This window comes from Delphinus delphis, chromosome 1 (genome assembly GCF_949987515.2).
Source record: "Delphinus delphis chromosome 1, mDelDel1.2, whole genome shotgun sequence".
Classification (NCBI taxonomy): Eukaryota; Metazoa; Chordata; class Mammalia; order Artiodactyla; family Delphinidae; genus Delphinus; species Delphinus delphis.
The window spans coordinates 31,159,487-31,177,694 of record NC_082683.1 but is presented as its reverse complement, the minus strand read 5'-3'; the positions used below and the strand labels follow the sequence as shown (position 1 = coordinate 31,177,694).

Below are 18,208 nucleotides of genomic sequence, written 5' to 3'. Positions count from 1 at the left end.
AAACTCCCTCCAGTCCTGGGAGCCTATGGTGTTGGTGGCATTCCCCATGAGTCTTGTCCATTTCGCAATGATCTTAATGTCCTATCACTCAGGGCAGTATCTGCTTTCCCTGGTTTCTCACTCCCTGAGGGCCCCTCACTCTTGCTCTTTGTTAATCTGTGTCATTCTGATCGGGTTCTCACCACCCCCTCTGTGAGCCTCTACATTACTTTGGTCATGTTTCCCTCGTCCTAACCGTTTTTTCAAACATTTGACAATTTCCTTCAATCTTTGATTGAACTTCTTTCCCTGTAACTCCGAACGGGTGACCTTGCCACCTACTTTAGTTAGAAAATAGGGATGGGGTGCAACTCCCTTAAGCTCCTGACAAAAGGCTCTAGTGCTTTGAGGCATCTCCAGGTGCCACCCCTCCCCCTTTCAGCCTACTTGCTCTGTTCCTTCCAGTTCTCATCTGCTTTTATGGCCTTCCTGCTCAATCCCTATAGTGGACAGGATGCCTGGTGCTATAGACTGAATTGTGTTCCCTCTCCCTCCACTTCATGTGTTGAAGCCCTAAGCCCCCCGTGTGATGGTGTTTGCCATGGAGCCTCTGGGGGGTAATTAGGTTATGAGAGTGGAGCCCTCATGATGGGATTAGAGCCCTTCTAGGAAGAGACAACAGAGAGCTTGCTTCCTTTCTCTGCTTTCCACCATGTGAGGATATGGCGAGAAGGTGGCCATCTGCAAACCAGGAAGAGGGCTCTCACCAGACACTGATCTGCCAGCACCTTGGTCTTAGTCTTCCCAGCATCCAGAACTGTGAAAAATGAATGTTTGTTGTTTAAGCCACCCAGTCTATAGTATTTTGTTATAGCAGCTCGAACTGACTCAAACCCTTGGTTCTCACTACTGGCCTTTCCTCTTTCTTTCCCCTGCTCCATGCTCTGCATGTCCCTTGGTGTTTCCCAGAGTTCTGTCCTAGATTTCCTTTTCTCCTTTCTCTGGTTTCTCTCCCTGAGTGATCTCACCCAATCCCAGGGCTGCAGTTGCTATTTCTGTGCAACTCCTAAATATCTTTTTTCCAGCTGTTTGCTTCCCCTCTGTGAGATACTAGAAAATACATATATTGGTCTCTGTCCCCGGTTCCTGGCACAGAACTCCTAAAACTCTTGTAATTTCCTAAGTGATAAGAGCGCTGCAAGCATCTTTTTGTTGTAATATTTGGTCTTTGACTCTGTCCCTGACACAGGGCTCTTAAAACCCTTGTAAACTCCTAAGTCCAGATAAGAGCACAAGGAGCATCTTTTGTTGTAACAAGGCCACTCTGTGTGGGCTCCTGCATGGGGCTGGTCACCAGGAAAACCAAGCCAGTATTAGAACATTGGAATTTTCAACCCGGCTCCCTCCACTCCTTTAGAGAGGATAGAGGGGCTGGAAATGGAGTTAATAATCGATCATGCCTACCTGAGGAAGCCTCCATAAAATCCCAATATCAGGGGGTCCGGGGATCTTCCAGGTTGGTAAACACATCCACCTAGCGGCAGGGTGGTACATCCCAACTCCACGGGGACAGAAACTCCTGTGCTTGGGACCCTCCCAGACCTCGCCCTATATATCTCAGGAAGGGAACACGAGAACCTCTGATTTGTAGCTAAATTGGACAGAAGTTGTGGGTGAGCTGGGGACCTACTTCTTGCAATTGGCTTCTGAAGTGGAGGGCAGTCTGAGCCCTTCATCTGTGGGATCTGACACTCTCTTCAGGTAGGTCATGTCAGAACTGAGATAAATTGTAGGACACCCAGCTGCTGTCGCAGAATTGTTTGGTGTGGGGAAAACCCACACATCTGGTGTCAGAAGTGTTGTGTGGCAGTCGTATGTGAGTAACGGAGAAACGCAGGAGGGAAGACTTTTTTTTCTCCTTAGTTGCCCTTCCACCATCCATTCTCTCTACCCGGCTCTGCCTTGCTCTGTGTCTTGGGACGCTGACCCCTGTGGATGGCATCAATAAGCTCTCTTGCCCTCCGGCTTCTTGTCGAGTTGAGCCAGTGAGAAGAATTAGGAAATAGGAATGCGGGGAAAAGAAAGAAGCCCTCCTGCTGAGCTCTTTCCCCAGAGAGCTAAGAACGCCGGGCAGGAGACCCAGGAGGGTAGGACTTGGAAGAGGATTGGAGTTCAGGGCCTCGGCCAACAAGAAAGAGCTAAGGGGCGGTCACAGGCTCTCTGGCTCAGACCCAGGCAGGCGGAGCGAGAGGACTCATTCATCCAGGGCCAGCCCAGGGCTGAGACTGCCGAGCTGGCTGGACCGGCCCAGGCCGTCTCAGGGCTGGGAGGGGATTTCCTCGGGCTCCCTCCCCCGGGGGCTGGGCCGGAGGGAACCTGTGCGGAGGATTTTAATTTGGGGAGGGACCTAGGAGTGCCTGGCAGGGCGGGAACTTCAGGGCAGCTGAGGCAGTCCCTTGTCCTGGAACACGGGGGGAGCAGTCTGTCCTGCCTGGAACGGCCCTTGGCCTCCCCGAGGTAAGCTGCGAGAGCTGGTAGCTGGTGGACTGGGTCCCTCTGTCTGGCGGGTGGGGGGAGAGCCCGAGGCCCAGAGCCAAACGTGGGGTGCTCCCTTGGCAGCCTCCTTCCGCAGTAGCCTTCATGAGTGGCCGCTTGGGATCCTGCTACTTTCATTTTAAAAGTTGGCAGCACGGGGCTTCCCTGGTGGCGGAGTGGTTGAGAGTCCGCCTGCCGATGCAGCGGACACGGGTTCGTGCCCCGGTCCGGGAGGATCCCACATGCCGCGGAGCGGCTGGGCCCGTGAGCCATGGCCGCTGAGCCTGCGCTTCCGGAGCCTGTGCTCTGCAACGGGAGAGGCCACAGCGTGAGAGGCCCGCGTACCGCAAAAAAAAAAAAAAAAAAAAAAAAGTTGGCAGCAGGTTGGGCCAGCAGTCAGGGGGCTGGCTCTGACTCATCCCCCTCCCCCATGGCCGGAGGGCCAGGTAATGCCATTGCCCCTCCCAGCGCTGGTCAATCACTGGCCTTCTTTCTCTTCCTTCATCCCATTCTCCTCAGTGACTTGCCTCCCAGTTTTTTCCTCCCTCCAGCTGAGCCAGATCCTAGTCCTGTGCTGCCCGACCTCTGCCCCAGAGACCACAGCCAGGGGAGACATCTCTGGCTTCTTCCTGCACAGCAAGTCTCCAAGGTTATTTGTTTCCTCCTTTCTGGTACAGGTGTCTGAGCGATTCTGTTCACTCCTTCATCTGTTACTATTCATTTGTTTATTCATCGTTCTTTGAGCAAGTGGCTGGATTCTCTCTGGTGGGTAGGGCTGGGGTTGGGTAGGGGTGGGGTTAGTTTGGGGTGGGACACACAATTTCCGCTGTTCCTGGGAATAAGAAAACTGAAATTTATTTCACAAATGTGTAGTGATCATTTATAATCTGGTGGCCAGCGTGGCAGAGTGGAAACTCATTTTGGAGTCACAGACACACTTGGATTTATATCCCACCTCTTCCTGAGCCTCAGTTTCCGTATCTCTAAATAGTATTGTTATGAAGATGACATGAGGCATACATGTCAAGCACCAAGCCGAGTGCCAGGCACACAGTGGGGCCTCAAGAAACAGCTCTACTCTTTCCTTCTTCTTTGGCCCCCTGCCTGCCATGCCCCTCCCTAACTGCCACCTTCTCTATCTTGTAAAGATGTGTCGACACCCATGGCCTTGAAGGCACTTGGGCAGACCTGGAAACACTGAGCTGGGAGTGAAGGAGGTGGTGAAGGGAGGGGCTGAATAGGGAAAGCACCTCCTGCGGGGTTTGAGGTAAGAACACCGACCAGGGCTGGAACCTCTAGTTGGAAGGAAAGGAAGGCTCTCCTGCTGTGTTTCTGAATTTGCATACTCACACCGAGCCAAAGATAGGAACTACCAGTTCCTAAAACCAACTCTGCCTGGCCTCAAGTAACAGGCTTTTAAATGCGTAATCTCGTTGAATCATAACCCTGTTACATTATTAACAGCCCCATTTTACAGAGGAGGAAATGGAGATACAAACAGACAAAGGGATTTGCCTAAGGTCACATGGCTAATAAGTAGTGCAACCAGAATTCAAATGTGGCTCAGACTCTAGACTCCATGGGCTTTGTTTAACTCCTTGCTGTCCTTCAAGCTTCTGTGTACCAGAAAGAACAAAAGGGCATCAGCATTTCCCCAACTTCCTAGACACTGGCTTCTCACTTCCTCTACATCTCCTGCTCTGGGCTGCTTCATCCAAGTGGGAAAGAGCACACTCCTTCCCTGATTCGTTTATTAATTCACTCATTCATATTTCATTCATTTAGTCAAGTGCTCTGTTAGTCCCAAGAGGGCAGGGGCCATGTCTGTGTTCACAGTTTATAACAAGCACCCTATGTGTCCCTGATAGAGAAATGGTCAATGAATCCTTTATGAGTAAATGAATTCAACAAACGTTAATTGATGCATTCTGTGGGCTCCATAATAGGGATTCAAAGATGAAGAATCCCTATTAAGAATCTATCTTCAGGGCTTTCACAGCCTTGTGGAGGAGACAGTGATAATGCAAAGAAGACAATCGTAACTTAGACAGGAGCAGAGGTTGCTGAGGGGACCAAGAGGGGCATTTAATTTTACCATGTCTGCTTTGTTCGCTACTGCATCCAGTGCCTAGCACCACGGCATGCGCATGGTAGATGCTTAATAAGGCTTTGCAGAGGAGGTTTAGGACAGTCTTGGAGAGAGCGTTAGGACTTTGCCAGAACAAATTAGAGAGAGAAGATATTCTAGCAGAGGGAGATGCTCCTGAAAATGCCTAGTGGAGGGTGGGAGCTGGAACTGCAAGGGGCTTAGTAAGGCTGAAACTAGTGGTTACCAGTGGGGAGAGGGGAGGGGGAGGGGGAGGGGGAGGGGAGGGGGAAGGGCAAGATAGGGGTAGGAGATTGAGAGGTTCAGGCTACTCTGAAAAATAAGCTGCAAGGATATATTGTATAGCACAGGGAATATAGCCAATATTTTATAATAACTTTAAATGGATATAATCTATAAAAATTTTGAATCACTATGTTGTACACCTGAAACTAACATAATATTGTAAGTCAGCTATACCTCAATAAAAAATTAATTAATTAAAGGCAACAAGAAAAAAAATGAAGGTGGATTCTCTCATAGACAGAAAATTATTCTGGTTTGACTCACTGGCTTGACAGTGAGGACTGGTTTTGACAGTTGGATTGTATGGTAGACATTTTCCATAAACTGAACAGGCTAATTCTGTAGCTCCAAGGCTTGGATGAAGGTATATCTAAAGCGTGTCTCTAATAAAGACTATGCCAGAAAATTCTGTCTTGGAACCAATTTTAATTTGTGAGAAATAATTTTAGTTGTTGACTTAAAAATGTATGAGAGTAACATAGCTTGTCCAAAATTCTTATGGGGATTCATGAGCAAAAAACATGAAGACTGCACGTGTATGGCATAAATAACATCACCGGGCCAGGCACATCATGGTGGGGATCCTGATGAGGTGAGGTGAGTGGCTTGCCTGGAGGTAAGCGGGGGTGGGGGGGTGGGGGGCAGAAGCGGAGCAAGAACCAGGGTTTTCTGAGTGCGGTAATTGTAGTGCTCTTTCTATGACCCCAAACTTCCTCCTTCCTTCCTTCTTCCACTTACTTGATGGTTTATTCAGCAAACACTTAGTAAGCACCTTTAGATGGAGTAAAAAAAAGAAACATTTCCTACCTTCCTGGAGCTTACAGACAACAAATAAACAAACCAGATATTTTTAGATAGTGGTAAGCACTAGAAGTGAGTTAGCAGCGGGATATGATAGCGAATGTGGGGTGGGCGGAGGTTGGCCTGCCACTTCAGAGAGGCCCGAAAAGGAGCTAGTCTTGAGGCAGGAGAGAGCTTGGTGTGTGCCTGAGACAGGAAGACGCCCCATGGCTGCACCACAGAGATGTTGGGGGAGTGGTAGAAGGCTACAAAGAAGACAGGAGCTAGGTCACGCAGCATTTATCAGCCATAGTAAGGATCCTGTATTTATCTTGAAGACAATGGGAAACCGCTGAAGGATTTTTTTTTTTTTTTTCTCGGTACGCGGGCCTCTCACTGTTGCGGCCTCTCCCGTTGCGGAGCACAGGCTCCGGACGCGCAGGCTCAGCGGCCATGGCTCACGGGCCCAGCCGCTCCGTGGCATGTAGGATCTTCCCGGACTGGGGCACGAACCCGCGTCCCCTGCATCGGCAGGCGGACTCTCAACCACTGCGCCACCAGGGAAGCCCCCACTGAAGGATTTTTAAGCAGAGAGTTGATGTACTCTGATTTATGGTTTGGTTTTGTTTTGGAAGGGGGGCAGGAGCAGAGATGGAGACTAACTGGGAGGCTCTTGCAGGTGAGACACCTGCAGTCTACTCTGCTGAGGGGTATGAAGATGAACAGTGTTAACGGGAAGGCAGAATGGTCTGGGATGTCATGTCGTCTTCTAGTTCTCCTGAGGAGTGCTGGTAGCTATTGCTGTATAACAAATCACCATGAAACGTAGCAGCTTCCAACAACAACCATTTGATTTTGTCATGATTCTGTGGGTCTGGAATTTGAGTTCAGCTGAGCAGTTCTGCTGCATGTGGTGTCAGCTGGGGTCATTCCCTTGGCGGCTGAGCTGGGCTGGAAGGTCCAAGAAGGCTTCACTCATAGGTCTGGCACCTTGGTGCTCTTCTATGTGGCCTCTCTCTCCATGTGAGTAGCTTGGGCTTCCTCAAGCATGGTGGCCTCAGTGTAGGTTGACCTTCTTATATGGTGTCAGGCTTCAAAGAGGGAGTATTCTAAGAAGAACAAAAGTGGGACTGCAGATCTCTTTAGGCCTGGCCTTGGGAGGGACCCAGCACTACCTCTGCTGTGCAATATCAGTCAAAACCAGTCACAGGACTGGCCCAGATTCAAAGTGGGGAAACAAACCCACCTTTGAGTGGAGGAATGGCAAGTAATATGCTCCATCTCTAATCTGCCACACTGGGCTTCTGGAAACTGAATAACCACAACTACCCTGATGATGTTGACCCACTTTTAAGTCTAAACCACAGTTTAGTAGTCTCGCCCTCTTACCTGCGGTTTTGCTTTCCCCTGGTTTCACTTATCTGAGGTAACCTTGGTTTGAAAATATTAAATGGAAAATTCCAGAAATGAACAATTCAAAAGTTTTAAATTGTGCATTGTTCTGAATAGCTTGATGAAATCTCGAGCTGTCCTGCTCCATCTGGCCCAGGACGTGAATCATCTCTTTGTCCAGTGTCTCCTGCCTGTTCGCCTAGTAGCAGTCTCGGTTATCAGTTGAGGTATCGCAGCGCTTATGCTGAAGTCACCCTTATTTACTTAATAATGGCCCCAAAGCACAAGAGTAGTAATGCTGACAGTTTGGATATGCCACAGAGAAGCCATAAAGTGCTTCCCTTAAGTGAAAAGGTGAAAGTTCTCGACTTAATGAGGAAAGAAAAATGGGGACTTCCTTGGCAGTCCAGTGGTTAGGACTCTGTGCTTCCATTGCAGGGGCACGAGTTCGATCCCTGGTAGGGGAGCTAAGGTCCCACAGGCTGCGTGGAGTGGCCAAAAAAGTAAATAAGGAAAGAAAAAAAATCGTATGCTGAGGTTGCTAACATCTATGGTAAAAATGAATCTTCTGTCTGTGAAATTGTGAAGAAGGAAAAAGAACTTCGTGCTAGTTTTGCTGTCTCACCTCAAACTGCAAAGGTTATGGCCACAGAGCATGATAAGTGCTTAATTAAGATGGAAAAGGCATTAAATTTGTACAATAAGGTATTTGGAGAGAGACTGCATTCACATAACTTTTATTACAGTGTATTGTTTTAATTATTCTATTTTATTATTAGTTATTATTGTTAATGTCTAATTTATAAATTAAACTTTATCATAGGTATGTACCTATAGGAAAAAAAACATTGTATGTCTAGGATTTGGTGCTATCCGCAGTTTCAGGCATCCACTGAGGGTCTTGGAATGTATCTCTGTGGATAAGGGGGGACTACTGTATACTGTGTTGGAACAATTTACAGTCTTTATTCCGCACTGGATAGAGAGGGCCTGGGGAACAGGAAGTGGTTTTGTTTTTGTTTTTTTCTTTGTGTTTCCAAAGCCTAACCTATACAAGGCATTCAGGGTATGTTGTCCAACGAAGTCACACATCACATAAGATTCATTGGTTATCAAACCATAGTGTATATGAGCATCCCTTGGGAAGCTGTTAAAGAGACAGGCAGATTCCTGGGCAAGACCCCAGCCCAGAATCCAAATCTCTAGGGCAGGGGGTTTGAGTCTTGGCTGCACATTAAAAAATCCCAGTGCCCAGGCCCTAGCTCCAGAGGCCCTAATTCCACTAATCGGGGTGAGCTCAGATATCAACACTGTTTTACAGTCTCCTCAGACAGTTCTGATGTGTATCCAGGGTTAAGAACTACTGCCCTAGGATTAGAACCAGCCATCTTCACCTGACTTCTCCAGATGATTCTGAGGTAGATGGTGACCAGCTGTCCTTGGTGTGCCCAGGACTATCCTGATGTTAGCACCCTAAGTCCCATATCCCAAGAAATCCCTAGTCCTGTGCAGATCAGCACAGTTGGTCATTATCAGTGGACCGTTGTAGATGAGGCAGTGAAAGCCTTTTTGAAAAATACCTGGAAATATCTAATGAAAGCAATGATTCTGCCTCCTTACTTAAGGCACTGAAATAGTATCATAATGTTATCAAACAGAGCCAACTCCTTGAATTAAGGAGGGTTGTTGCAGAGCACTGCGCTCTGGTGGGCTAGGACATTAACCTAGTTAAATAGTGTGTCTGTCTTTGGGAATTCTTCCAGACTCTATTCCTTAGTGTACATGAGGCAGCTTTGAAAGCCTGACCACAATCAATAAGGATGATGTGTTGAGGATAGTATGAGATACAAGATGAAGTTTTTGTCTCTACACCAGTACATGTTATTATTACTATTATTCATATTATAATAGAGTACACAAATATATGTAATATCTTAAATAGCTCTGTGGGGTGGCAGTGGGGTATAGTAGAGCAGATCAGGATCTAGCCTCAGAAGAATGGGATTTTGCTCTGGCTTTGCTATGACTAGGGGTGCAATCATGGGTTCCTCTTTTTGCTTTAGTCGTTCATCTGTAAAATGGGAATAAAATGGCGTCTTCTTCACAAGGCAGCTGGGAGGCTTCATCAAAATAACATGAGTGGGGGCTTCCCTGGTGGCGCAGTGGTTGGGCGTCCGCCTGCCGATGCAGGGGACGCGTGTTCGTGCCCCGGTCCGGGAGGATCCCACATGCCGCGGAGTGGCTAGGCCCGTGAGCCATGGCCGCTGAGCCTGTGCGTCCGGAGCCTGTGCTCCGCAACGAGAGAGGCCACAACAGTGAGAGGCCCGCGTACAGAAAAAAACCAAAAACAAACAAACATGAGTGGGACTTCCCTGGCGGTCCAGTGGTTAAGACTTCACTTTCCAACGCAGGAGGTACGGGTTCGACCCCTGGTCAGAGAGCTAGGATCCCACATGCCTCGTGGCCAAAAAAACCAAAACATAAAACAGAAGCAATATTGTAACAAATTCGATAAAGACTTTAAAAATGGTCCATATCAAAAAGAAAAATCTTAAAAAACAAACAAACAAACAAGTGATGGGAATTCCCTGGCAGTCCAGTGGTTAGGACTCAGCACTTTCACTGCCGTAGGCCCAAGTTCCATCCCTGGTCGGGGAACTAAGATCCCGCAAGCTGCATGGTATGGCCGAAAATTAAAAAAACAAACAAAAAACAAACCAACCAACAAACAAATCCCCACAAGTGAAAGTGGTTCTGTGGGTTGGGAAGGGGAGGTATCGTGATTGTCTTTGAATGGGAGAGGCACAAAGAAGTTATTCCACTGAGAGGCCTTGTACGTGACCAAGGTCCTGGTGCCCTGCTGCGCGCAGCCGCAGCCACAGCTGTTGGACTGCCTACCTCAGCTGCCCTCACAATTGAGGGCAAGTGTGCTTTGCTTCAGGAAGAAGGAAAACTTCTGGAAAAGGTGGTTTGTGAAGGCATTTTTTCTCTTTTTTTGTTTTAAAATCCTTTGCCTATTTGTTTCAAGTGTATCCTCAGAGATGTAGCAAAAAGAAAACAACCACAACCACAAACCTATAAGTTTGAAAAGCTGGTTCTTAATTTCTGGAGCTAAAAAAGCACTTTTTCAGGCTATAACCACAGAGCGATTGCTGCAGGCCTCTGGGATGGGGCATAATAATGGTTTGCAGTGTGATGAAGGAGGCTGTTAGTTTCTGTGGTCCCTAGGCCAAAGTGGCCTCTCCAATTTCCAGGTTGCCTAGCAACACCACCAAAAGTCTCCCCATTAGGCCCAGCTGGGCAGCAATTGGGTACACCCAGCCTAGTCTGTCGCCCAGCCTCCTGGGCACCCTGGCCACATCAAGGCTGGACTTGTCCTCTGCAAGGGCCTTCCTGGTACCGATGAGTGGGTGGCCAGCTGTTTAAAAAAAACACACTTCAGATGTTTGAACCCTACTTGTTTGAATGCAGCTGGGAAACAGCACAAGTGAATGATCAAAAGCGTCTTCTGCCAAAGAGGAGTTGTCCTAAGATTGGTGCCCTTGGCAGCGCTCTCCTGGGTGAGGTGAAGAAGGGAAGTTGAGCCTAACTTAGTCCTCGGGTTCTCAGAGAATCAAATCCTTTTCCTTTCCTGGACGCCTGTCTCCATCTTGATTCCCTGTGGCAGGAATGGGAGTGGTGGGGATTCCCAGCCCTGCCTGCCAGTTCTTCTGTAGCTCCCATCTGGGAACTCTCAGGGTCTAGTCTGGGCCTGTTTGGGGAGATGGAAGAAGAAGAGAGAGGTTAGGGAAGAGGGAAGGATGGGATGAAAATAATCAAAATAAATGTGCACACTTCTTGAACACTTGTTACCTAGAGATCACAGGGCAGAGCAACACACGGGGTCTTTGGAGTCAAGACACCTTCAAAGGCTCCTGTCCTAGCCTTCTCCTCACTAGCTGTATGACCTTGAGCAAGTTACTCTGGAAGCCTGAGTTTCCTTATCCATAAAATGGGGATGTTATTATCCCACCTTACAAGGTTGTTGTAAGCAGCAATGAAGAGAGTGCTCGTAAAGTGTTTAGCATAGAACCTGGCACACAGTAGGTACTCACTATTATGGCAACTCTTTCATTTGATTCTTACAATAATTCTGTAAGATATTGAGCGAAGTAGAACTCGGGTCTTCACAGTGCCAAGCACAAGGACTGGTGCTCCTCAAAGACAGGTGACAGTCCCTTTTGTAACCCCTACGGCATGGTGGCTCTGCAGGTCTCCTCTGACAACTCAGGGATGGCAGAATGATGATGGGGGGGGAGGGCGTGTGCAGAGGAAAAGTGTGAGGGGAAGTACTTTTCAGTTTAAAGTAACACAAAACTCTTAGTTAACGTGGTGTACGTGGAATTCCTCTCTCCTTCCCTTCTTCCTTCCAGTATTCTTTTAAATAAACTTCATATTTTGTAACAATTTTAGATTTACATAAAAGTTGCAGAGAGTTTGTTTACCTTTTACTCTGATACTTTTCTGAACACCTGTGCACCAGGAACTTTCTGGGCATGAGGAATACAGCAATAAAACTGTGTCTACCTTCCAAAGATCACAGAGATTGTGAGATGGAGTGGACCTTGGAGAGCCTTGTCTGTGGTTCTCAAAGGTGCTGAGGCCTCCCCTTCACTGGTATAAGTGTCAGAAATTTACTAAATCTATTAAATTAGTTTCTTCAGGACTGGGGCCCAGGAATCTGTATAAAAGCAAATATTGAAAAACAAATGCCTGAGGGGATTCCAAGGCATAGCCAGTGTGGGGAACCGCTGGTCTAGTCCAGAGTGTTCCCTGTGCAGGTGAGAGGACTGTGGCTCAGAGTTGGGAAGGGACTTGCTCCAGGTCACACAGCCAGGAAGTGGCAGAGTGAGACTGAAAAACAGATCCCCTAGTTCTGTGTCTCCCAGACACAGAACAAGAAATGAGTTTAGCTTGCAACAGGAAGACCCCAGATAGAGTTTAGAAGAGTTCCTTGGCTCTTCAGGTGTAGTAGTTAGGGTCTTGGTTGCAAGGGATTCTGATTCTGATTCTGACCAGTAAATGAATTTTATTGAATGCCCATTGGGTAGTAAAATTTAAAAAATCTATTTCGCTCATCGTACTCACACTTCTGGCACCAAATGTGTAGGTTTTCCACACCGTGCAATTCTGACACTGGCTACCCCACAGATTAAGGGCTCAGTCCCATAAGACTGCTCCCTACTTCAGATGCCAACTGCAAGCCTGGGCTTCCAATGCTTCCGACCAAATGGCTATAAATTGGGGGTTTCTGTGACCTCCCCCCGCTTGTGTTCTATAATTTGCCAGAATAGCTCACAGAACTCAGGAGAGGGCATTACCTACTATTATCAGTTTAGTAGAAAGATTACAACGCAGGAGCAGCCAAATGGAAGAGGGGCGTAGGGCAAGGGGAAGGGATGCAAAGCTTCCGCACCCTCTCTGGGTGCAGCACCTTGATCTGTCTTCCAACCTGGAAGCTCTCCAAACCCATTTGTTTAGGATTTTTATGGAGGTTCCATCACATAGGGATGATTGATTAAATTATTGACCACTGGTCATTAAACTCAATCTCGAGCCCTTTTCCCTATCCCACAAGTGGGGACTGAAAGTTCCAACCCTCTAATCACATGGTTGTTTCCTCTGGTAACCAGGTCCCACCCTCTAAGAATCACTTCATTAGCATAAACTCAGGTACAGTTGAAAAAAACTTACTATGAATAACAAAAGATACTCCTCTCACCTCTATCACTCAGGAAATTCCAAGGGTTTTAGATTGGTGCCTGGAACCGGGGATGAAGACCGAATATGTATTTCTTAGTATATCATAATATCATGGTAGATTACAAAATCACTGGAAGGAAGCAAAGTTTGGGAAATAAGCAGAAACACACGGAGACCAGGCACCTACAAGTACACCAAAATCACAGAGCCAGGTAGGCAAAGACAGCCCCCTTGTCGCTGCTGCATGCTCTTCACTTCAGCCTACATCAAAGACACAGATGGCATTGGATTCTGGGTGCCACACTGACTCCAATGGCAAGGCTGGATGGACACCAGATACCGCTGCCACCGCTTTAACGTACACTGCTGTAAGAATCTTCCCCATCCCCAGCTCCAGTCCCCCAAATTCTAAGCAAATGCAGCTGATTGTTCAAGCCTAGGTCACATACCTGAGCTCTAGCCACCTAAGGACCTGGAAAAGTGAGTACTGAGCATTTTTAGCTTTTGTACTGGGAAGTGGTCCCTGCTGCCCACCCAGATTCATGAGATGAGGAATTCGCCGAGAAAAACCGACAAATGACCATTACATGTGTTATCAAAAGAATACAGTGGAAGCGTTATAGAACCAAACCTGGGTTGACTCGCCTATACGCTAAAGTCAATCTACTGACACCAGGTTTTGGTGAAGGAAAGTGCAGTGTTTACTGCAGGGCACCAAGCAAGGAGTCCAGGGCAGCAAGTGCTCAAAACACCTGAATTCCCCGATGAGTTTCAGCAAAGCATTTTTTTTTTTTTTTTTTTTTTTTTTGCTGTACGCGGGCCTCTCACTGTTGTGGCCTCTCCCGTTGCGGAGCACAGGCTCCGGACGCACAGGCTCAGCGGCCATGGCTCACGGGCCCAGCCGCTCCGTGGCATGTGGGATCTTCCCGGACCGGGGCACGAACTCGTGCATCGGCAGGCGGTCTCCCAACCACTGCGCCACCAGGGAAGCCCAGCAAAGCATTTTTTAAAGGCAAGGTGAGGGAGGCGTGACCCAAGGTATGTGATCAGCTGGTCTACAATTCTCTGATGGTGAGGTAACAGGGTGGTATCACAGGAGTTAACATTATCAATCCTTAGGCTCCAGTAGGCCTGGGGACTATGCGGTCACGATCGTCAGGTAGTTAACGTCTTCCATTTGGTGGATGGTTTAGCATCTGCAAAACAACTCAGGAAATGTGCATCAGATACTATTATCTAGGTACTTCAGAGAGGAGCTAAAGCAGAGGATATGAGGGAGAGGTCTGTCCCGGGAAGGCCCCATAGGGTCCTGCTTGGTTATGGAAGTCATTGACTTAAAATTTTCTGGCTATAATTTATAACAATTTTGGGAGACACTATGTGGTATTGAAACTGCTAGATGGCATTTCAGGGGGCTCTGAGGACCTCCAATCCTTTATGTCTCAGCGCATTAAGAATTCAGTGAGAGGCAAAGTGATAGATAAGAAGTGATTTATTAGAATAGGACGCTTGTGATGCTTACCATCGGGCGGGTGAGAAGGTGCCGGAAGAACTTAGTGAGCTACAGTTTCATAATCAAAGGAAAAGTGGGGAGGGGGAAAAGACCATCTTCCTCATTTTTGAGTAGACGTCACACTTCCATCATCAGCTCCTCCTCTATGTTGGGGCGGGGAGTTTTCTTGTCCCTACGTGGTCAAGCCAGGACTGTCATGGCACTATGGAAAAATTATTTCAGGTCTCAGTACAATGAGGGTCTTTCACTTTGAAATGTCACCCTTCCATAAATTATTGTTTTTTTTATGTGTGCAGAGAGCATGTCCTAAGGGTCGTTAACTTACTGAGCTCACTGGACAGGATGTGGGTCTCATGCCACCATTGTGTTATTGTTTTGGGGCATGTCTCATGCTTCTGTAGCATGGTTTCGCTGCTAAGCAAGCCTGCTTGGTTTTATGGTTAAGCAAACCTGCTTTCTTGAGTGATCATTAACTTACAGGGGTCTCCCATAATTTTTTCTTTACTTACAATCCTCTGGTGGAAATAACTATTTATCTACTTTGTCCCTTTTCTCTGTCCATATCAGTATATAGTGAATGAGGGCACCTAAAAGGTCTTTGGAAAAATCCCTTGGCAATGTTGAGTCTCCTGGGTAAATCTTTTTTTTGGCCACACCACGTGGCATGCAGGATCTTAGTTCCCCCACGAGGGACCGAACCCACACCCCCTGCGGTGGAAGAGCAGAGTCTTAACCATTGGACTGCCAGGGGAGTCCTAAATCTTCTTATGGAAATCTCTTCTTCTACAGATTTTTCTTTTTTGTTTTTTTTTTCAGATTTTTCTTTTTTAAAGGCAGATGATTGTTCTGGATAAATGAGCACAGCCTGCTCTTTCCAATCCTTGGCCAACACACTGGCTACATGACTCGTAACACGAGCAATGCTTATACCAGGTAGGGTCAGGAAGTAGGAAAGTTCTTTCCACTTTTCCTCTTCTTAAGAATAATTGGTAACTTGAAGGGAAGGTCTTTGGTTCCTGAACATCTCCATTTTTAACCAGAAGGCTATGAGTCTTTTCTACTCTTCCAACATTCTTTTTAACAATCCACCCCCAGTTGTTCCCTAAGGGTAAGATGAGAACATTTCACAGCAGGGCCACCCACTTTTGATCTGAATGTGTGTATGTGTGTGTGTGTGTGTGTGTGTGTGTGTGTGTGTGTGTGTGTGTACGTGTGTATTTCAACAAAGAGTTGGCAGGCACTTGCTGCAGATAAGAGGTAGGAGGTGAGGCATAATATCAAGTCAACATTAAAGAAAGCTCAAGAAACCTGCATGATCTTTGCTTAATGAGTAGGAAAGCACAGTCAGTGTAGGAAACAATTTCACTCAATGAGTAACACTGTGATGAGAGTGACCAAGTAAATAATTTGATAGCTGTGGAGGTTTTTATATCTCTGTGAGACTGTAATGTGTTGTAATCATTGCTGGCTTGTTTTTGAGGCTCTTGTGCTGTCAGACTGAGCCTCTGAAAATTCTGGTAATCTAGAAAATTCAGATATTCTATCCCAACTATGACCTATAGAACCCATGGAGTATACAGGCCACACCTACACAATTAATGACATGATCTTAGATTAGACTTGCTTTGTGAGGCCCTAGGGAGGGAAACCTTGGACCCAGGAGCAGAAGGGCTGGTGAGCAGATTTCAGCACAGTGTAAGGATGAACTACCTAAGAAGTAGAACTATCAGAAAATACAACAAGCCAATTAAAGTACATTCAGGTTCTTCGTAATTTTTCACTACTCTGAATAGTTCTGCACTGGACATCTTTGAAAGATAGCCTTGAGTACTCGCTCAAATACATTTGTAGCATAGATTTCTAGGAGTAGAAAGGTTCTGTTGAAAGGTATATGCGTTTCATATTTTATAGATACTGCCCAATTGCCTCGTGAAAAGGCTGCATCAATTTATACCTCTTAAACTGCACCCATTTCCACACAGCCTTGTAAGTATGAATCAGTCTATTTCATTGTTGCCAATCTGGTCAGTAATGTTTCCAATGTGGTGAACTGTGCTCAGAAACTCAGGTGTGGATGCAGAAGATAAACAGGAATGGCAGGGACGGGGAATGTCAGACTAGAAGCAGCACCCGTGAGCATCAAGCAAGATGCTGGAGATGAGATGAACCAGAGAGGGGCCTCTGTCCTCAAGGAACAGGCACCCAGACAGGTACAGAAGTCAGAGTGTGACAGTGTCTGACCGAGAAGAGAGGTCAAAACAAAATGCCACCATCACTACCAACATGTTCATCTGTTTCTGGAATCTACAGTAGGTAGGACTAGATGTTGGATCGCTTTACTGCACGTGCCAAGGAAGAAAGCAGACACACAGTGCGTCTTAGCTAAACTGAATGGGTCAGATACCTTTGCAGCACAGGAAACGTATTTCACTAAAATATCTAAAATGATGGCCTTGAAGTTGTAACATTTCTGGAAATTTTGAAATCTGGAAAAAAGAAAAATTGCGGGGAAATGTAATCCTTGTTTCTCTAGCTCCTTTTATAGATATAAAGTTGTGTTATTCACAATGTGGAACTTTCCTCATGAAATGATCATGTATGATATTTAAATTTACAATAGGGCTTATTAACACAATGTTAATCACTCCTAATTGAACTTTTTTTTTTTTTTTTTTTTTTTGCTGTGCGCGGGCCTCTCACTGTTGTGGCCTCTCCCGTTGCGGAGCACAGGTTCTGGACGCGCAGGCTCAGCGGCCATGGCTCACGGGCCCAGCCGCTCCACGGCATATGGGATCTTCCCGGACCGGGGCACGAACCTGTGTCCCCTGAATCGGCAGGCGGACTCTCAACCACTGCGCCACCAGGGAAGCCCTGAACTTATTTTTTAAAATGCCTTAATATTTGTGTTTAAGAGCTGCTGATCTTAAATCCATACTCGTTTTGCCATTTATGAGACATGAAAGAAACTATAAATAATCATCAATATGCAACGAAAATTAATAAAATAGTTATCTCTACAGACTTAATGTCTGACCCTGGGAGGCTGGGTGAATGGGAGGTAAGAAGCCTTTATTTTCAGCAAAGTTACTGGGGAAAAATAAATAAAAGGGGAATTCTCTTCTTCCCTAAATTTATTGGATATAACCTATTGTAATGTGGGACCTTGCCTAATGGAATACATTTGAAAATGAATTGTGACCTGATTCCTAGTAACTTGCAGTGTGAAAATAGACCCCAGACTCGGCCCCATCCCTTCCATCTGTCCATCCATCCATCCACATACCCACTCATCCATCCATCCATAACCAGTAATAACTAGTAATTATGGAGTGTTTACCATGTGCCAGAAACTGTTCTCAGTGCTTTACATGCATTGTCTCAAATAATTTCCCCCATAACGCTATGAGGTAAGTGCTATCATGATCCCGACTTTAAAATGGGATCTGAAGATCCTCCAATAAATTAAACATAGAATTACCATATGACCCAGCGATTCCACTCTTAGGTATATACGCAAAAGAATTGAAAACAGGTATTCAAATAAAAACTTGTATGGGAATGTTCATAGCAGCTCTATTCACAGTAGCCAAAAGGTGGAAACGATCCAAATGCCCTTCAACAGATGAATGGATAAACAATATGGTTTTGTTTGTATATCTGTCTATACAATGCAGTATTATTCAGCCATAAGAAGGAATGACGTACTGATACATCCTACAACACAGATGAACCTTGAAGACTTTTCTAAGTAAAAGAAGCCAGACTCAAAAGGCCACGTAGTTTATGATTCCATTTATATGAAATATCTAAAATAGGTAAATCCATAGAGACAGAAAGTACATTAGTGGGTGCCGGTGGCTGGAGGGAGGGGGCAA

At 46.4% G+C, this 18,208-nt stretch overlaps 1 protein-coding gene across 6 annotated transcripts in view; it reads left to right on the top strand.

Annotated features, from left to right (window-relative positions):
• The first annotated feature begins 2,387 nt into the window (after positions 1-2,387).
• The window catches only part of RHBDL2 (rhomboid like 2), a 56,690-nt gene continuing 40,869 nt past the window's right edge, over positions 2,388-18,208 (top strand). For 5 of the 6 annotated variants that reach the window (XM_060019748.1, XM_060019735.1, XM_060019743.1 and 2 more), the window contains exon 1: positions 2,388-2,496. The gene's annotated coding sequence lies outside the window, so the exon portion shown is untranslated. The remainder of the gene's footprint in view (positions 2,497-18,208) is intronic. The other variant, XM_060019728.1, reaches the window with a different exon arrangement.